Genomic DNA, 19,811 nt, shown 5'->3' with positions numbered 1-19,811 from the left:
TACTAATATCCAACAAATTAGACTTCAAATGTAAAACAATTAAAAGAGACAAAGGATACTATCTACTAATAAAAGGAACAATTCAACAAGAAGACATAACAATCATAAATATTTATGCACCAAACCAGAATGCCCCAAAATACGTGAGGCATGCACTGCAAATACTGAAGGGAAATAGACACATCTACTATAATAGTTGGAGACTTCAATTCCCCACTCTCATCAATGGACAGAACATCTAGAAAGGGGATCAATAAAGAAGCAGAGAATTTGAATACTACAGTAAATGAGCTAGACTTAACAGACATTTATAGGACATTACACCCCACAACTGGAGGATACACCTTTTTCTCAAGTGCTCATGGATCATTCTCAAAGATAGACCATATGCTGGGCCACAAAGCAAGTCTCAACAAATTTAAAAAGATTGAAATCATACACAACACTTTCTCAGATCATAAAGGAATGAAGTTGGAAATCAAGAATAGGCAGAGTGCCAGAAAATAAACAAATACATGGAGGCTCAACAACACACTCTTAAACAACCAGTGGGTCAAGGAAGAAATTACAAGAGAAATTGGTAAATATCTCGAGGTGAATGAAAATGAAAACACAACATATCAAAACCTATGGGAAACAGCCAAGGCAGTGCTAAGAAGGAAATTTATTGCCCTAAATGCCTATACCAAAAAAGAAAAAAGGGCAAAAATTCGGGAATTAACAGTCCACTTGGAAGAACTGGAGAAAGAACAGCAAACTAACCCCAAAGCAAGCAAAAGGAAAGAAATAACAAAGATTAGAGCAGAAGTAAATGAAATTGAAAATATGAAAACAATAGAGAAAATCAAAGAGACCAGAAGTTGGTTCTATGAGAAAATTAATAAGATTGATGGGCCCTTAAGAAGATTGACAAAAAGAAGAGAGAAGATGCAAATAAATAAGATCAGAAATGGAAGAGGAGACATAACCACTGACCTCAGAGAAATAAAGGAGGTAATAACAGGATACTATGAACAATTTTATGCTAATAAATACAACAATGTAGATGAAATGGACAAGTTCCTAGAAAGGCATGAACAACCAACTTTGACTCAAGAAGAAATAGATGGCCTCAACAAACAAATCACAAGTAAAAAAATTGAATCAGTCATTCAAAAGCTTCTCAAAAAGAAAAGTCCAGGACCAGACGGCTTCACATGTGAATTCTAGCAAACATTCCAGAAAGAATTAGTATCAACTCTGCTCAAACTCTTCAAAACAATTGAAGTGGAGGGAAAGCTACCTAACTCATTCTATGAGGCCAACATGACCCTCATACCAAAACCAGACAAACATATTACAAAAAAAGAAAACTACAGACCAATCTCTCTAATGAATATAGATGAAAAAATCCTCAACAAAAGTCTAGCAAATCAAATCCAGCAACACATTAAAAGAATTATACATCATGACCAAGTACGATTCATCCCAGGTATGCAAGGATGGTTCAACATAAGAAAATCGATTAATGTAATACACCATATCAACAAATCAAAGCAGAAAAATCACATGATCATCTCAATTGATGCAGAGAAGATATTTGACAAGATTCAACATCCTTTCCTGTTGAAAACACTTCAAAGGATAGGAATACAAGAGAACTTCCTTAAAATGATAAAGGGAATATATGAAAAACTCACAGCTAATATCTTGCTCAATGGGGAAAAATTGAAATCTTTACCCCTAAGATCAGGAACAAGACAAGGATGTCCACTATCACCACTGTTATTCGACATCGTCTTGGAAGTTCTAGCCAGAGCAATTAGACAAGAAAAAGAAATACAAGGCATCAAAATTGGAAAGGAAGAAGTAAAACTATCACTGTTTGCTGATGATATGATACTATACATCGAAAACCCTGAAAAATCCACAGCAAAACTACTAGAGCTAATAAACGAGTACAGCAAAGTAGCAGGTTACAAAATCAGCATTAAAAAATCTGTAGTGTTTCTATACACTAGCAATGAACAAGCTGAGGGGGAAATCAAGAAATGAATTCCATTTACAATTGCAGCTAAAAGAACAAAATACTTAGGCATAAATTTAACTAAAGAGACAAAAGAACTATACAAAGAAAACTACAAGAAACTGTTAAAAGAAATCACAGATAGCTAAATAGATTGAAAGGCATACCATGTTCATGGATTGGAAGACTAAATATAGTTAAGATGTCAATTCTACCTAAATTGATTTACAGATTCAATGCAATACCAATCAAAATACCAACAACTTAATTTTCAGAAATAGAAAAACCAATAAGCAAATTTATCTGGAAGGGTAGGGTGCCTCGAATTGCTAAAAGTATCTTGAGGAAAAAAAACGAAGCTGGAGGTCTCATGCTGCCTGACTTTAAGGCATATTATGAAGGCACAGTGATCAATACAGCATGGTACTGGCATAAAGATAGATATATTGACCAATGGAATCGAATAGAGTGTTATGATATAGACCCTCTCATCTACGGACATTTGATCTTTGATAAGGCAGTCAAGCCAACTCACCTGGGACAGAACAGCCTCTTCAATAAATGGTGCCTAGAGAACTGGATATCCATATGTAAAAGAATGAAAGAGGACCCATATCTCACACCCTAAACAAAAGCTAACTCAAAATGGATCGAAGATCTAATCATTAGGTCTAAGACCATAAAACAGTTAGAGGAAAATGTAGGGAGATATCTTATGAATCTTATAATTGGAGGTGGGTTTATGGACCTTACACCTAAAGCAAGAACACTGAAGAAAGAAAGAAATAAATGGGAGCACCTCAAAATTAAACACTTTTGTGCATCAAAGAACTTCATCAAGAAAGTAAAAAGACAGCCTACACAATGGGAGACAATATTTGGAAATGACATATCAGATAAAGGTCTAGTATCCAGAATTTATAAAGAGATTGTTCAACTCAACAACAAAAAGACAGCCAATCCAATTACAAAATGGTGAAAAGACTTGAACAGACACTTCTCAGAAGAGGAAATACAAATGGCCAAAAGGCACATGAAGAGATGCTCAATGTCCCTGGCCATTAGAGAAATGCAAATCAAAACCACAATGAGATATCATCTCACACCACCAGAATGGCCATTATCAACAAAACAGAAAATGACAAGTGCTGGAGGGGATGCGGAGAAAGAGGCACACTTATCCACTGTTGGTGGGAATGTCAAATGGTGCAACCGCTGTGGAAGGCAGTTTGGCAGTTCCTCAAAAAGCTGAATATAGAATTGCCATATGATCCAGCAATACCATTGCTAGGTATCTACTCAGAGGACTTAAGGGCAAAGACACAAATGGACATTTGCACACCAATGTTTATAGCAGCATTATTTACAATTGCTAGGAGATGGAAACAGCCAAAATGTCCATCAACAAACAAGTGGCTAAACAAACTGTGGTATATACATACGATGGAATATTATGCAGCTGTAAGACAGAATAAACTTATGAAGTATGTAACAACATGGATGGACCTAGAGAACATTATGCTGAGTGAGACTAACCATAAACTAAAGGAGAAATACTGTATGGTCTCACTGATATGAACCGACATTAGTGAATAAACTTGGAATATGTCATTGGTAACAGAGACCATCAGGAGATAGAAATAGAGTAAGATAATTGGTAATTGGAGCTGAAAAGATATGGACTGTGCAACAGGACTGGATACAAAAACTCAGAAATGGACAGCACAATTCTACCTAACTGTAATGTAATTATGTTAAAACACTGAATGAAGCTACATGTGAGAATGATAGTGGTAGGAGGGCAGGGGACATAAATGAAATCAGAAAGAAAGATAGATGCTAAAGATTGAGATGGTATAATCTAGGAATGCCTATAGTGTATAATAATAGTGAAATGTACAATGTACAAATTTTAAAAATGTTTTTGCATGAGGAAGAACAAAGGAATGCCATTATTGCAGGGTGCTGAAAATAGATGATAACTAATACTTCAAAATGTCACATTATGTGTAAGACTAAAGCAAAAAATGTTTATTTGTTACAAAATTTAGATTTCGACTAGAGCATTTCCTAATATAACTCATGTAGATAGTTTGATTGAATGTCATAAGTACTTGGAATCTCAGGTAGCACATGAGATTTTGTTGGTTTGTCCAGAGTGATCCCCTGATTAATCCCAGAATGATTTGATCAGTGACTGGAAAAGTATTTGCAAGCCACCTTCAAGGAATGGTGAGAGTGGGGAGAAATTCAACTACCCCAAGTTGAATTCTTGATATTCTCAGAAGCAGTGTGGACAACCAAAGCTATAAGCTGAGCGCCCAGTCTTGGGGTGTGTTCACATGAAACTTAACCCCACAAAAGATAGGTCAAGTCTACTTAAAATTTAGCCCTAAGAGTCACCCCCAAGAGAGCCTCTTTTGTTGCTCAGATGTGGCCTCTCTCTCCAGCCAATATGATGAGCAGTCTCACCATCCTCCCCCTCTCTGCGTGGGACATGAGACTCCCAGGGGTGTGGACCTTCCTGGCAACGTGGGACAGAGTTCCTGGAATGAGCTGAGACTCAGCATCAAAGAACTGAGAAAAAACCTAGAATGAGCTAAGAATTAACATCAAGAGACTGAGAGAACCTTCTCGACCAAAAGGGGAAAGAGTAAAATGAGACAAAGTGTCAATGGCTGAGAGATTCCAAACAGAGTTGAGAGGTTATCCTGGAGGTTATTCTTACGCATTAAGTAGATATCACTTTGTTGTTCAAGATGTAGTGGAGAGGCTGGAGGGAATTGCCTGAAAATGTAGTGCTGTGTTCCAATAGCCATGTTTCTTGATAATGATTGAACAATGATATAGCTTTCACAATGAGACTCTGTGAATGTGAAAACCTTATGTCTGATGCTCCTTTTAGCTACTATATCAACAGGAGAGTAGAACATATGGAATAAAAATAAATAATAGGGGGAACAAATGTTAAAATAAATTCAGTTTGATATAGTGGTAAATGAAAGTGAGGGGTAAGGGGTATGGTACATATAGTTTTTTTTTCTCTATTATCATTTTATTTCTTTTTCTGTTGTCTTTTTATTTTTCTAAATCGATGCAAATGTACTAAGAAATGATGAATATGCAACTATGCGATGATATTAAGAATTACTGATTATATATATAGAATGGAATGATTTCTAAATGTTTTGTTTGTTAATTTTTTTAATTAATAAAAAAAATGAGTGAGACTTGAATGGGCATTTCTCCCTAGAAGATGTACAAATGGCAATAAGCATGAAAAGATGCTCAACATCATTTGCTACTAGGGAAATGCAGATCAAACCCACAATACGATAACATCTCATATCCATTAGAAAGGCTATTATTTTTCAAAATAGTAATAAAAAACCAGAACCAGCAATAATGCAGAGAAATAAGAGTACTAGCAAATATTGGCCATAAGGGAGGGCAGTTTCATTGAGTCGAATTATTTTCACATTTGTTAGGTGGTGGTTCTTCCTTAGGAAAATAAGTGTATTTAGATTTTTAAAGTAAATTTCATTGAACTATTTTAACTAATACAGTTAAAGATGCTTTTTTCCATTATATTGCCTTTTTTTACATGCAGTTTCTTAATTTTATGCAGATGTCAGACAACACATTTAAGTCTACATCTTTCCTATTAAGCTTATAATTAGTCCAGAACATTATACTTCAACTTAATTTCCTGCACTCTTCACTTTTTAATTTATTGATAGATTTGATCAATACATTTGAAATCAAGACTAGGTTTTCAAATATATGATAAAATGACAACATTTGGTATTGAATTTCACTAATGAATCATTTAAAAATATATGAAATTCACATTGTGGTCTCAATACTTTGCTATATGCATTATGCAAGTTCTTTTTAACAATCTGTGACCACTTGCGTTTCCATACGTATTTGAAGATCGGATTTTCACTTCTGTCAAAAGCTGCTGGAATTTTTATTGGGATTGAATTGGATCTGTAGCATTGACATCTTAACAAAATTTAGTTAATTCCAAGCCATGAACATAGGATAACTTTCATTTATTTAGATCTTCTATAATTTCTTGAAGCAGTGCATTATAGTTTTCTATGTACAAGTCTTTTACACCCTTGTTTAGACTTATTCCTAGATATTGTATTATTTTAGATGCTACTGCAAATAGAATTGTTTTCATGATTTCTTTTCAAATTTTTCATTGTTGGTGCACACAATTGCAAATGATTTGTGCATGTTGATCTTATACCTTACAACATTGCTAATTTGCTTCAAAAGAATTCTTATGGATTCTCAAGGATTTTATAAATATTGGATCATGTTATCTGCATATAGAGATGGTTTTACTTGTTCAGTTCAAATTTTTATTACTTTTGTTTCTTCTTCTTGCCTAATTACTTTGCATAGAACTCACAGTATAACGTTGAATAGCAGCGGTGAAAGGAAGCATGCTTGTCTTATTCCTGATCTTTCCTGGAAGAATTAAGGCTTTCACCACTGAGTACGATACTAGCTGTGGATTTTTCATATACATCCTTTATGATGCTGGGAAAATTTCCATCTATTATTGGTTTTATAAATGTTTTTATCAAAAAGTAGTGCTGGATTTCATTTGATGATTTCTCTGTACATTCTAGATGACCATGTAACTTTTTCCCTTCATTCGTTACAGTGATGCTGAATTGATTAATTTTTATATGTTGAAACTCCTTTGCATCCCTGGATATATGACAATTGATCATGGCCTGTAATCCTTTTAAAGTGCTTTGGGATTTAATTTTCTAATATTTTGTTGAGGATTTTTACATTTATATTTTTAAGGAGTATTGGTTTACAATTTTCTTTTCTTGTAATGTCTTTATCTGGCTTTAGTATTAGATGACCCTGGATTCATGGAATGTGTTAGGATATGTTCTGTCCTCTTTAATTTTTTGGAACAGTTTGAGAAGGATTAGTGCCAGTTTTGTGACTGTTTGGTAGAATTCAGCAGTAAAGCCATCTGGTCCTGGACTTTTCTTTATTAGGAGGATTTTGATTACCAATTCAATCTCTTCACCTGTCATTGGCCTTTTGAGATTTTCTACTTACACCTGTGTCACTTTAGATTTTTTGAGTGTTTCTAGGAATTTGCTCAAGTCAACCAGGTTATCTAATTTGTTGGTATACATTTGTTAATAGTACCTTGCCCAAACTCATTTGATAGTTATGATTTCTGATTTTAATAATATATGTTCTCTCACTTTTTATCATTGTCACTTTTTTTTACATCTATATCCCTTTTCTTTCCCCTTGTAAACCCTTATTCACAGGACACATTATAGAATTAGAATAGCCTATACCCAGTGGTTTTATCCCACTTTAACACACAAAACCGTATCAAAATAATACTGAGAATACAACTACCAAATACAATTTTTATGTGGTATCCTCATTCTCTCTTTTCACAGTTGTATTATATACGGTCATTATATATGGTGCTCTCCTTTCTCTCTTTACCTTAACCTATAGCCTTCATTCTACAAGCAGACATAATTAATGATTACTAACAACTTAGGTTGATGTCCTTCCAGTCATTTTGGATGTCTGAAGCTTGTTTTCTAGATATCTCAGGAAAGGCTTATGAGAAGTCTGTTTCCCACCTTCTTCCATGTTGATGCTACTCAGTGCCCAAAAGTCTCAAACAGAGAAAAACAATATATTGGAAAAACTGATAAATACAAGTAAAGCCATAGGTTACCAGTGTTACTTCCTTAATATTGATAAATGACTAGGATGAGTTAAGATGTTAATGTTGGGGGTGGCTGGTAAAGGGGTATTGAAACTCTGTAATATCTTTGCAAATCTGTAAATCTCTTATTTCAAAATTAAAAAGGTAAAAAAAAAATAGGTCTTCTAAATTGTAGATTGAATCCTTCAGTTATGTTCCCTTTCATGATTATCTTAGATGATCAATTGTATTAATATTTTATTGGAAAGAGTTTAAGACACCCATGTACATGCAAAAATAATACAGAAAATCCTGGTGTACTCTTCACCATTGACCCACTGATAAGATCTTACATAACCATAGTACACAATCAAAGGCAGGAAGCTGACGTTGATGCAGTCTTATTAACTCATCTATAAATGCCATTTGGATTTCACCACTTTTGACTTGCACTCTTTTGTTCCGGTGGCGTGGGGAGGCTATAGTTCTATGAAATAATATCACATATGGAATCATGTATCTATCAGCAGTGTCAGGACATGAAACCATCCCATTACCACAAAGCAACTCCTTCAGGTTGCCCCTTATCAGTCACATCCTTCTCCTAATTTCACACCTGGAAATCACCAATCCTCCTCCATCACTATGATTTTGTCACTTTGAGAATGTCATATAAATGGAATAAAACAGTATTTAATCTTTGAGTTTGGCTTTTGACACCAAGTATCATGTTCTTAAAACTTTTCCAAGTTGCACATTTTTTGTACTTTTTGTTACTGAGTAGATCCATGGTATAGGGTCTACTACAGTTGTTTTTAACCTTTCGTAGTTTGGAGAACATTTGGAGTGGCCCAGTTTTGGGTCATAAGAAAAAAAGCTACTAACATTTATGTGCTGCTTTGCGTATGAACAGAAGTTTTATTCTCTACCATAAATACGTAACAGCATATTGCTGGGTCATATGTTAACAGCATGTTCAAATTTATGAGAAACTGCTAAGCCGTCTTCCAAAGTGGCTGTACAATTACTATATGGTATTCCATCAACAATGTATGAGAAATCCAGTTGCTCTGCATCCTTGTCAACACCTAGTATTGTCAGTGTTTTTTCTTAAGTTGAGCTAGTCTAATAAATGTGTAGTTATATCTCACAGTAGCTTTACTTTGTATTTCCCTGATGGTTAATCACAGTATGCATATCTTTATTTTCTCATTTACCTTCATTTCTTCTTCTTTGATGAAGTGTTTGTTTAAGCTTTTTGTCCATTCTCCAGGTGGATAGCTTGTTTCCTTACTGTTGAGTTTACAGAGTTATTTATATTGTGGACACAGTCCTTTACGGGAAACGTGACATAATAATTAATGAATTACTATAAAGTGAACACCTATAACTGACATGTATGTAAAGAAATTGAACAATGCCAGTATGCCAGAAACCCCCAAACACGTGCTTTTCCTAATCACAAACCTTTCCCTTCCCAAAAAGATAAACACTAATTTTATATTTTATGATAATTATTTCTTGGTTTTATTTATAGTTTTTCCACATTGGTACGAATCAGTCAACATTATAATATAGTTCTGTTAATGCTTCATATAAATGGAAAACTTGTGCATTTTTTTGCATCTGGATTCTTTTGATCAATCATATGATTGTGAAATTCATCAGTGTTTTCACATATATTGGTAATTTGTCATGTTATATTGCTGTGTGGTATTCCAATGTACGAATATATAACTGTTTATTTACCAATTCTATCACTGTTGAGAAATAAGACTGAAGTTTTAGGTCATTATGTAAATGCTAATATAAACGTTCTTGTGCACATCCCCTGATGCATGTGTACCCACATTTTATAGGCATACTTACATGTGAATTGATGAGTGTATCTTTAATTGAATAGATAAAAGCCGTGTTTTTGGAGTCCTTTCCAAAATCATTGAAATTAAATGGCAGTATCTTACTCCATGCAAGGTAATCTCACAAACATAGCAGAAGATCAGCAGTTTACCTTCCATTTAACTGCATATTGCTGGACTTTGGGGACAAGGAAGTACACATAGGTTCTGCATGGTCCTATGGTCCTGAGGATATGATCACCTGCAAGTCAGTGGGAAATGTGCATGATCTTCTGAGATAGGCTATATTTTCTTTGGGTGTTTCTGCTGGGGTAATCATAGGAGAACCAGGTATACAACAGTATCAGGCATAAATTACCAAGATTGTCAAGTACAGTAGCAGACAAGGGCACTGTGGAGGGGGTTCTCTCAGGACAAGCTGCCATCTTCCCCTTTCACCCACAAATAAACCCCTGCTCAGGAATGTGTTATCCTGGCTTCTAGGATGGGCTGATGAATATGTGTTGATTCCTTGCTCAGGAATGCCTGGTGGTACTTCCTAGCAGATAGTGGACAATCAGTGTGATCCTTCCTGTTTGACCCAAGCTTATGTTACCATTCACTGAAGATAGTCTAGCTAAAGTACGTGCATTACAAGGCAACCAGTTCATCCCTCTGGTATATCAGATTCCTGGTGGGGAGGGAGCGGCATTCCTCCACTATGGCACAAGCCCAAGGGGTGCATACATCATCTGTCTCCCTGTATTGATAAGTGGTGACCATGGAGGACCAATGCCCACTAGTGAAGCCAAACTTGTTCTGTCTCTCCTCATATGAGTAAACATTTTACTCCCCAGTGCCTGCAGGTGTTATGCTTTGGCTGCTGACCCCAAAACCTGCAAACCATGTAGTGGGCTGGGGCACTGGGACTGCTGTTCCTCCTGACAGGCATTTTTAAGCTCTTTGCAAACCTCCATTCAGTAAGATCCCCTCTCCCAAAAGTGGTAAACGTGTCTTTCTTTCTGACAGACAGTTTGGCATGGTAAGCAGAGAGCCGACAGTTCAACAGGAAAATTGTCAAATTTATTGTAACATTGATGGATGCCTAGTCACTTCAGAAACCTGGGATCTTTAGAAAGACCTCTAAAAACAGGAAAACTTGATTTGAAACCAAAGGGTCTATCTCCTTTGCAGAGACTTTTTTAAAACACTGTCTTCCCAATGCATGGTAAGAAAAAAAATTTCCTTCAATGGCTGGAGAAAAATCTATATCAAAATACTTAAAGTGTGGGCTATTTGATAGAAGATAAAAGAAAAATGATATTGGTGATAGAAAATGTGGAAGAGATGATAGAAAATGTGGGATTTTGTGTAGCTTACTCTGTAGTCTTTGCTCAGATTTTCAGTTAATTCTATTATTCATTAATACTTTTGTGGGAGCCCAAAAATTATGTAGAGTTGGGCAGGCCATGGTGGCTCAGTGGCAGAGGTCTCACCTGCCCTACCGGAGAGCCAGGTTCTATTCCCAGTGCCTACCCATGCAAAAAATATACTTATAGTCATAGGAAGAGAAGCAGCTTCTGTGGTAAAAGTGGTGAATTTTATTCTGGACATGGTTTCTTTGAAGTTCCAATGTTCAATAAAGAATTAGGTGTGCAGAAGCCAGTTAAATATGTATATATATATATTTGGAGGCATTCAAGCATGAATAAGGAGAGAATCAGATTTTCAATTGAGATGAATTCTTCAGGTTGAAGAATGAGGAATAAAAGAAAATGAAGTGAGGTTGAAGAAAGGTAGACTAATTCAGCAGGTGCTGTAGAAACCCAGCAAGAGATAACTGCGACCTGGCCTAGGGAAGGGGCAATATGAATGGAGATAGTTTGTGTTTTACACAAAGGTTTCAGAGGTGGAAGTAGCAATGACTCTGTTTCCTTGGCAGACTCATCCCTCTTTACTCAAAGTTTGCATGTTAAAATCTCTGAGAAGTTACTCCCCAGTTCCTCTTTAATTCTCACTCTGTGCCTTATTCCAAACCCCTTCTGTTTTATCCCTATTCATGGTTTCAGTTTTATACTAAATAGTGATAATGTCCAAATTCATGTCTTCAGCCCAGCCTTCTTCTCTACTTTAAACCTGTATTTTTCACTTATTCCTCAATATATCCTGTCCTGGTCTGCCAAAACTGTCAGAATGCAACCCATCAGAGATGGTTGGCTTTTAATAAAAGGGAATTTTTTATTTAAAAATGTATAATTCTTCAGAGGAAAGGCAGCTAACTTTCAACTGAGGTTCTTTCTTACACGGGAAGGCACAGGGTGATCTCTCCTGGCCTTCTCTCCAGGCCTCTGGGTTCCAACAATCTCTGCATCTCCAAAGGTCTGGGCTGAGCTAGGAATTCTGAGATGAAGTATGCTGAGCTGCTTGGACTGTGCTGCATTGAGCTCTTTCATTCAAGTGTCCATTCAATTAAATCAAATATCATTCATTGCACCAGGCACGCCTCTAAGTCAACTGCAAATGTAATCAGCAACAGATGAACTTCACATGCCATTGACTCATGTCTACAGCAACAAAACTAGGCACCTTCACCTGACCAAGTTGACACCTGAACCTAACTACCACATATCCACTTAGATATTTCTAAGTTACGTTATTCTCTACATATCATAACAAACTTAGAATTTACTGTACCTAACCTGAACTTTCTTTAATGTTCCCTAAACAATTTCATACATGAAACCATCTACAATCAAATCTATGACTGTATCATGGAAGCTCTCTCATTCTTGTTTTTCCTTAATATAATCCCGATCCTTTTTGCCTCTTAAATATGTATTAAAACTCTGCATTCCCTCAAATCCCAATGTGGACACTCTAATCCAAAGCCAGATTGTTTTTCAGTAGATTAACATACTATCTCTAACTTGTCAGCCTATACTCACTAACCTCACTTTTCAACCTGTTAAAGGAATGATGTTCAAAAATATTAATTTCATTATATCGTTATCCTTCTTATAACTCCCACAGGCCTCCTTACTGCTTTTAGGATTCAAAAGATATCACTATCATTAACCCATCATATAGACTTTGCACAATTGTGCTCCTACATCCCTTTCCATCTTTATCTTTCACCACTGTAAATTACTTCCTTCAGTTCTTCCACGGTGGAAACATCCTGAATTACGGAATTTGCACATTGTTACCTTGGTTTGGAATATTCCTCTATACCTCTTGGATTTGTTAGCTCATATTTATCTAGCTTTGCTGTTCCCATGCTACTTCTTCTGGGAAATGAATCCCATCACCTTTGATAATATCCAATCATCTTGTTACATATAGTAGCATCATACCTACACTTTTCTTCATAATACTTACCAGGAGTTTTGAATTATATACATGCTTGTTTTCCCTGTTAGAAGATGAACTGTGAGAATAAAGAGACTAATTCACTTTTATTAATCATTTAGTGCCCGCCACATAGTAGCCATTCAATATTTTTAAATAAATGAATGGATAATGTATTAATGAATCAACTTAACAATCAGAGATGTCAAAATAATGAGCTTCAAGTGTGTTTGTGTGGTTTACACAATGTTTTAATATAGTTTTGATTTGATTACTAATATTTTAAAAATTAAATGATTTCATATGGAATCTGCATTTCATGGTTCTCTGAAAAATAGGAAGACTTGCATCCCAGGGCACAAATTCTCTGGCAATAAGGAGCCTTGTCTTAGTAGTGGCTTCTCACCCCAGCACTCCACAGTACCCTCCTCTTTATTTATAATCTGGCTGCTCATGACATCTGGGCTTGCGTTTATTGCTGCAGGAAGATCCAAGAGAGAAAAATCATAAGAGAAGATCATGCATAGTAAGTGGAGGCCTGGAGGAGAGCCCTGAGGAAGATGGTAATTAAGAGTTGGGCAAGAAATTAGAAGACCAGAAAAAGCATGAGTAGGAGTATTTACGTGCGAAGGGGATCAAGACAGGAGAATGTAGTTCACACTAACCAAGAGAAGAAAGAATTTTAAGGAAATAATTATTTAAAAAAATAACTAATCTTACTTTCGTCATATCTTCATACTTCATGAACAGAATATTGAAGTCATGTTTGTGCTCATACCATCCTCTGATGTGATCAAACCAATGGCTTCTGAACACAGTGGGAAAAATTATATAATGAGGTATTCCACTTATTACACCATAAATTATCATGTTCTTTTTCTGTTTTGGAAGACTCAGAAAGGAAAAATACAGCCTCCGCTTCTAGACATCCATATCATTTCCTGTGGTGTAGCAATTAGGTTCAGGGGTCAACTAGCCCAGGTGATGGTGGCCAGTTGTTCTGTTACTATGGACTGAAATCATCATATGTGAAATTCATCTATGGCTGATAACATCTGCTGTTGGCTAAGGAAGTGTCTTGCACAAAGAGTGATGTCTAATTTAATTACCTAGAGGCTTAAAAGAGAGATCAGGAGAGAGCTGAGCAGCTCAGACCCAGACATTTGGAGATGCAGAAAGGAACCACCCCAGGAAAAACTGAACCCAGAAGCTAGGATGGAAGCCCGGCACACATCACCATGTGCCTACCCACATGACAGAGGAAATAGGATCACAGCCTCCTACCTTTCCTCAGAAGAACTGTTTATATATATATATATTAATATATATATATATACATTTATGTATATATATATACACACAGATATATATATATTATATATAACTAATTAAATGCCCTTTATAAAAGCCAATCCACCTCAGGAGTATTGCATTCCAGAAGTCTTAGCAAACTAAAACAAATTGTTAGTGCCTCGGAAAACAATTTCCTGGGGGGCTTAGGAAAGTCACTCTATGTATGTAAGAAAATAGCAATACACGAGATGAGGAAAGCAGAGATCAAATTTTGAAGATTTCTTTAAGGTGAGAACTTTCCTTCTCCTACATCCTCCACCTGAAAACAGGTCTCTAGTTTCCTCCTATTCTCTATTCTAAAACACTTTTCTCTATTCTAGCAACATTAGCTGCCAACAAAAGGACAGAAAATTAAGTATAGTCTTCTAAATGTGTGAGAGCCCCAAGTGCATACTCCACAAGACTCTTGCACCAACCCACCCTCCTCAGTGGTGAAATGAGAATTTCCACAGCTGCCCATAGCAGGGCACACTAACTACACCCACCATGTAACTACACTCACCATGAACATGAGCTGTTCTGGAACATATAAAGATACGGATCTAGATCATCTGAATGGCTAGAATGTTTATAATTCTTTTATAGTCTGGTAAAAATATTTCCTAAAAAATATGCCTTTGCAACCTTGACAACCTCTAAAGTAATCCTGGCAGGGATAGAAGATGAAGATAGAGTAAATTGATGGACAATAGTAACCACTCATCTGCATGCATTCTTCCTTCTATTACCCCCTTCTCCATTTCCTCAAAATATATTCCCTGAACTGGATTTGGGTAAATGGCAACATGATCTCATAAACATGCTGTTTGATACATAAATTCATATTTATCATTTCCATCTAGAAACTATTTTGTGCATTGTTCTAAATTCTCTGGAACTTGCAATGTAATCACCAAATTTAAAAATTGATGAGTTCAAAATGTCCTTAGGATTTTTGTAGATGTAAACAATCTGCATTTTGGTTATCCTCTCAGATTTTTTAACAACTGAATAATATTACATTATATGAATGAAAGTTATTTATCCTGTCTGCTATCCATGGAAATTTAGATTATTATCAACATTTTGCTATGACAAAGAGCATTACAATCATGACCTTATTCACATGACATTTCACATGTGTGACAGCATATTGGATAAATTCCTAGAAATTATTCAGTTGTAAATTTGATAAATACTGCAAATTGCCTTCCGTATTAGTGGTGGCAGTACCCTTCATGAGAATTTTGTGGTATTCAATTTACAGTCAAGATGCCACTGGATAGCAGCAAAGAAAGAAGAAACTATTCAACAGACAACTTTTAGGCAAATGGTTATATATATATGGAAAAAAGGAAAATGGTTCTCTATCACACAACATATTTAAAGTTTAAGGACTGAAATAAGACAGCAAGATTTGTCATATAAGAACATATTGTAGAATGCCTTTCTGATCTTGGATCAGGAAAGATTTTCTTAAACACAAAAAAATTATTTAAAATAAAAAATAATTGATCACCCATAAAGTTCATAACATAAAATTATGAAGAGCAAGAAAATGTGAGAAAAGACCCATTATTGGATGGAACTTTATGATTAGGTTGTTTCCATGGTGATATGATCCACCCAGTTGTGGGTGGAACCTTTTGAGTAGGTTGTTTCCATGGAGATGTGCCTTTACCCATTCAAGATGGGTCTTAATCAATTACTGGTGTTCTTTAAGAGGGGGACATTTTAGAGAGAACACAGGCATTTGGAAATGCAGAAGGAAAAAGAGTCCAGAAGGGCCTGTAAGAGTTGAGAGACCCACTTGAAACCAGAAGCCATGAGAGAAGGACAGCAGACATTGCCCTGTTCCCTCCATGTGACCGAGGAACCAGAATGCCAGCTGCCTTTCTTCCAAGAAGACGTCTTCTTTTTGGTGCCTTAACCTGGACATTTTCATTGCCTTAAAAGTGTATCTTGTAACCAATAGATCCCCTTTATGAAAACCAATCCATTTATGGTATTTTGGATTCTGGTAGCTTTAGCAAACAGAAATGGTTATGTAGAAATATTTTGTGAGGATATATAGTGTTTACTACTGACACTTACACTCACTATTATTAACATCCATTGGTGGCTTTCATTCCATCATATCTTCTCTTTTTATTACTTCATATTTAAGTTTAAGGGAGAAATTTCTCTTCTCATCTATTTAAATCAACATAGAGTGGGCATTGGCAAATGATGCTCTGAGCCAAATCCTACTCATTTCCTGTTTTTGAATAAGTCGTGTTCAAAGGTTTTTGTAATTTTAATTACTTGAAGGATAATTAAAAGAATAGAATCTTGTGAGATGTGCCAATTTGAAACTATTACATACGACAGAAAAGACATTTCCTTTCAATAATGCTCATATCTTGTGGAGCCAGACCTATTGTTTAGGATGGAACCATTGATTAGACTATTTCCATGGAGATGCAGTATACCCAACTATGGGCGTGACTCTTATATTAGATGGAGATGTGGCTCTGTCCATTCAAGTTTGGACCTTGGTTAATTTACTGAAGTCCTTGAAGGGGAGAGATATTTTGGAGTTGCTTCAGAGCCAACAGACATTTACAGATGCTTGGAGTGCTGACAGAGAGAGTACATGCTTAGACACAGATGTTTGGAAATGTGAGTTCAGCAGATGTTCCTATGTGTCTTGCCACGTGACAGAGATTGGCCTTCCCTTAGTCAAGATATCTGTCTCTGTATGTCTTAATTAGGACATGTCTATGGCCTTAGAACTGTGTCTTAATACATTTCCTTTTAAAAAGTGTTTCATTTCTGGTATAATGCAATCTGACAGCATTTAGAAAACTAAACCATGAGACAGGAATATTATATGAAATACAATTGATAGTGTTAACAAATGAAATTTTTTGGAATGCAGGTATCTTTATTCATTTACAAGTTTCTTATGGCTGCTTTTGCACTACCAAGGCAGAGTTGAGTAGTTGCAACAAGAAAAGACAGAGACTATATGGAGCATTCTACCCTTTCATTAATGTGTACTGCTGTTTGTCCCATTACAAATCAGGATGATGTCCTTACAACTAATTCAACAGTGTTTCAGTGCCATATGTTTTGCCTTACCACAATTTTATTTTCTAATGCTAGGATATACCCTCCATGTAAAAACAAGGTAAGCAGAGAAAATGGTTTTTGAATGTCACGCTTTTATGGGACAGTGTAGTGTGGATTATTTTGTTATTGAACAAAATAGCCAAACCTTATGTTTATTCAATGACATTTAGATGTGCCAAAAAAAAATACAGTATACATTAATCTTACCAGACTAAGCCTTCCCCCAAATATTCCTAACTCATTGGAAAGAAATGGATAGAGAATGTAGAAAATTTATTCCAGAATATCTTATCATAGCAGAACTTCTCCATTAAAGCATAATATGCAAATGAGGTTGCAGCAAATAACTTTCAGAGTGGTTTCTTTGTTAGCCAAGTAAATTAATTCATTTACCAATTATGAATTAATTAAATTGGGTTTGATTAAAGCTACTAAGGTAATGCATGCAGTAAAAATAATCTTGTCTAATGGTATTAGGCCCCCCACAGCAAATCTATTCCTCTCTTTCATAGACATGTATGACAAAAATTATTTATAATTATTAATATATTTTGAATTTTTAAATAAAAATTTGTGGAAATGTGTCCTTTTTCTTGTTATACAAGTACTTACAAGAATCTTTGATTAGCCTTTGACCTGTTGACCTGAAAACCTAAAACATGAACTTTCTGGCCCTTGACCAAATGTGTTTGCCTGCTCTTGTTATAGACTCATTTTTCCTTATGTTACTCAGGGGTTATAATTCATGCTGTCATTATGCTTTTTAATATTAAGTCATCTCTATATTGGTCAGTTGCAGTCCTTCTAAACTGGTTTCATGTCCTTTGGAAATGTCTCCAGGATTCTCTGAGCACTTTCTAACATTCTGGTACAACTAGATGGCCCAGGCGCAATCGTACTCTCCCTGCCCCAACTCTGCAATCAGCCATTTGTATTGGCTCCTCTAAATGGAGAAGGGCATCTAGAAGCCAGAATCTGGGCTTCAGTCTTGATCAGTGCTTCTGCTTTGTCATTGCTTTTATGTTCCATCATTAGACAGATTAGGAAATATGAAATGATGTGATGTGATATCCTCTCAATGTCTTCATTCTTTGAGCATTTAAAAGATATAAAAAGATGAGATGAACTAACCCTGTGGAGTGGGGAAAAAGAACGTTTCATTGTATCACAATTACACTGGGTTTTCCGAATTCTCTCTTCTTTTTTGCCCTTCGTTAATATTTCGGGCAGAGCATTATTTAAATAAGGGGCCTCTCCCATATCTTAGAATTCCACACTTTCACTAAGCATTGGAAAAGCCATGGAAACCAGATGTTCTAGTTTGCTAGCTGCCAGAATGCAATATACCAGAAATGGAATGGCTTTTAAAAAGGGGAATTTAATAAGTTGCTAGTTTACAGTTCTAAGGCCGAGATAATTTCCCAATTAAAACAAGTCTAAAGAAATGTCCAGTCAAAGAAATCCAGGGAAAGATACCTTGTTTCAAGAGTGCCAATGAAGTTCAGGGTCTGTCTCTCAAGTGAGAAGGCGCATGGCGAACCCTGTCAAGGTTTCTCTCTCGGCTGAAAGGGCACATGTCAAGCACGGTGTTATCTGCTATTTTCTCTCCTGGTTTTCTGTTTCATGAAGCTCCCCAGGAGGTAATTTCCTTCTTCATCTCCAAATCACTGGCTAGTGGACTCTCTGCTTCGTGGTGCTACAGCATTCTCTGCTCTCTCTGAATTTCTTTCATTCTCCAAAATGTTTCCTCTTTTACAGGACTTCAGAAACTAATCAAGACCCACCCAAATGTGTGGAGTCATACCTCTACTTAATCCAGTTTAAAGGACAGTCTTGATTAAATCACATTTCCAGGGAGATGATCTAATTACAGTTTCAAGCATACAATACTGAATAGGGATTAGAAAAAACAGCTGCCTTTACAACATAGGATTAGGATTAAAACATGGCTTTTCTAGGGTACACACAACATTTCAAACCAGCACACCAGAAGACTAGTAATATTCTTAGCTGCAATGGACATTATCTTACTGATGCACACTATGTTACTGTGTGGTATGGATAAACAGCAAATAAAACCATTGTTTTGGTAGCTTTTTCATTTTGCTTTAAGGCCACACGTGTGGTGCTGACTTACTCACTCTGATGCCAATGACAATTGGTCCAGAAGTTTCATGGCTGATAATCAGAAGTTGAAAAAAAGAGAAGAAAAAGGAGGTAGATTGGTAAACAGAGAGTGAAGGTGGGAGGAAGGAAGAAGGAAAGTAAGGGAGAGAAATCAAAGAAAAGATCTCAAGCATCTCAAAGGCCTCTAAAAATATTTGCTCAATGAAATTTCATGTTATGAAATCAGAAATTACGTTTGAGCTATTCATTTTACTAAATAATCCACCACCACTGTTCTCTACTCTCTAGGATATATAACCCTTACAGAATGGATTATTGTCTTCATTTA

The 19,811-nt window shown here is 35.9% G+C and overlaps 1 long non-coding RNA gene across 1 annotated transcript in view; it reads right to left on the bottom strand.

The window, feature by feature from the left end:
* Positions 1-19,811, bottom strand: part of LOC143682895 (uncharacterized) — a 105,901-nt gene that overhangs the window by 42,941 nt on the left and 43,149 nt on the right. The gene's annotated exons all lie outside the window — the stretch shown is intronic.

This window comes from Tamandua tetradactyla, chromosome 5 (assembly GCF_023851605.1).
Source record: "Tamandua tetradactyla isolate mTamTet1 chromosome 5, mTamTet1.pri, whole genome shotgun sequence".
NCBI classification, from domain to species: Eukaryota; Metazoa; Chordata; class Mammalia; order Pilosa; family Myrmecophagidae; genus Tamandua; species Tamandua tetradactyla.
Note: the sequence above shows the minus strand (reverse complement) of the source record. Positions and strands in the feature narration are given on the sequence as shown.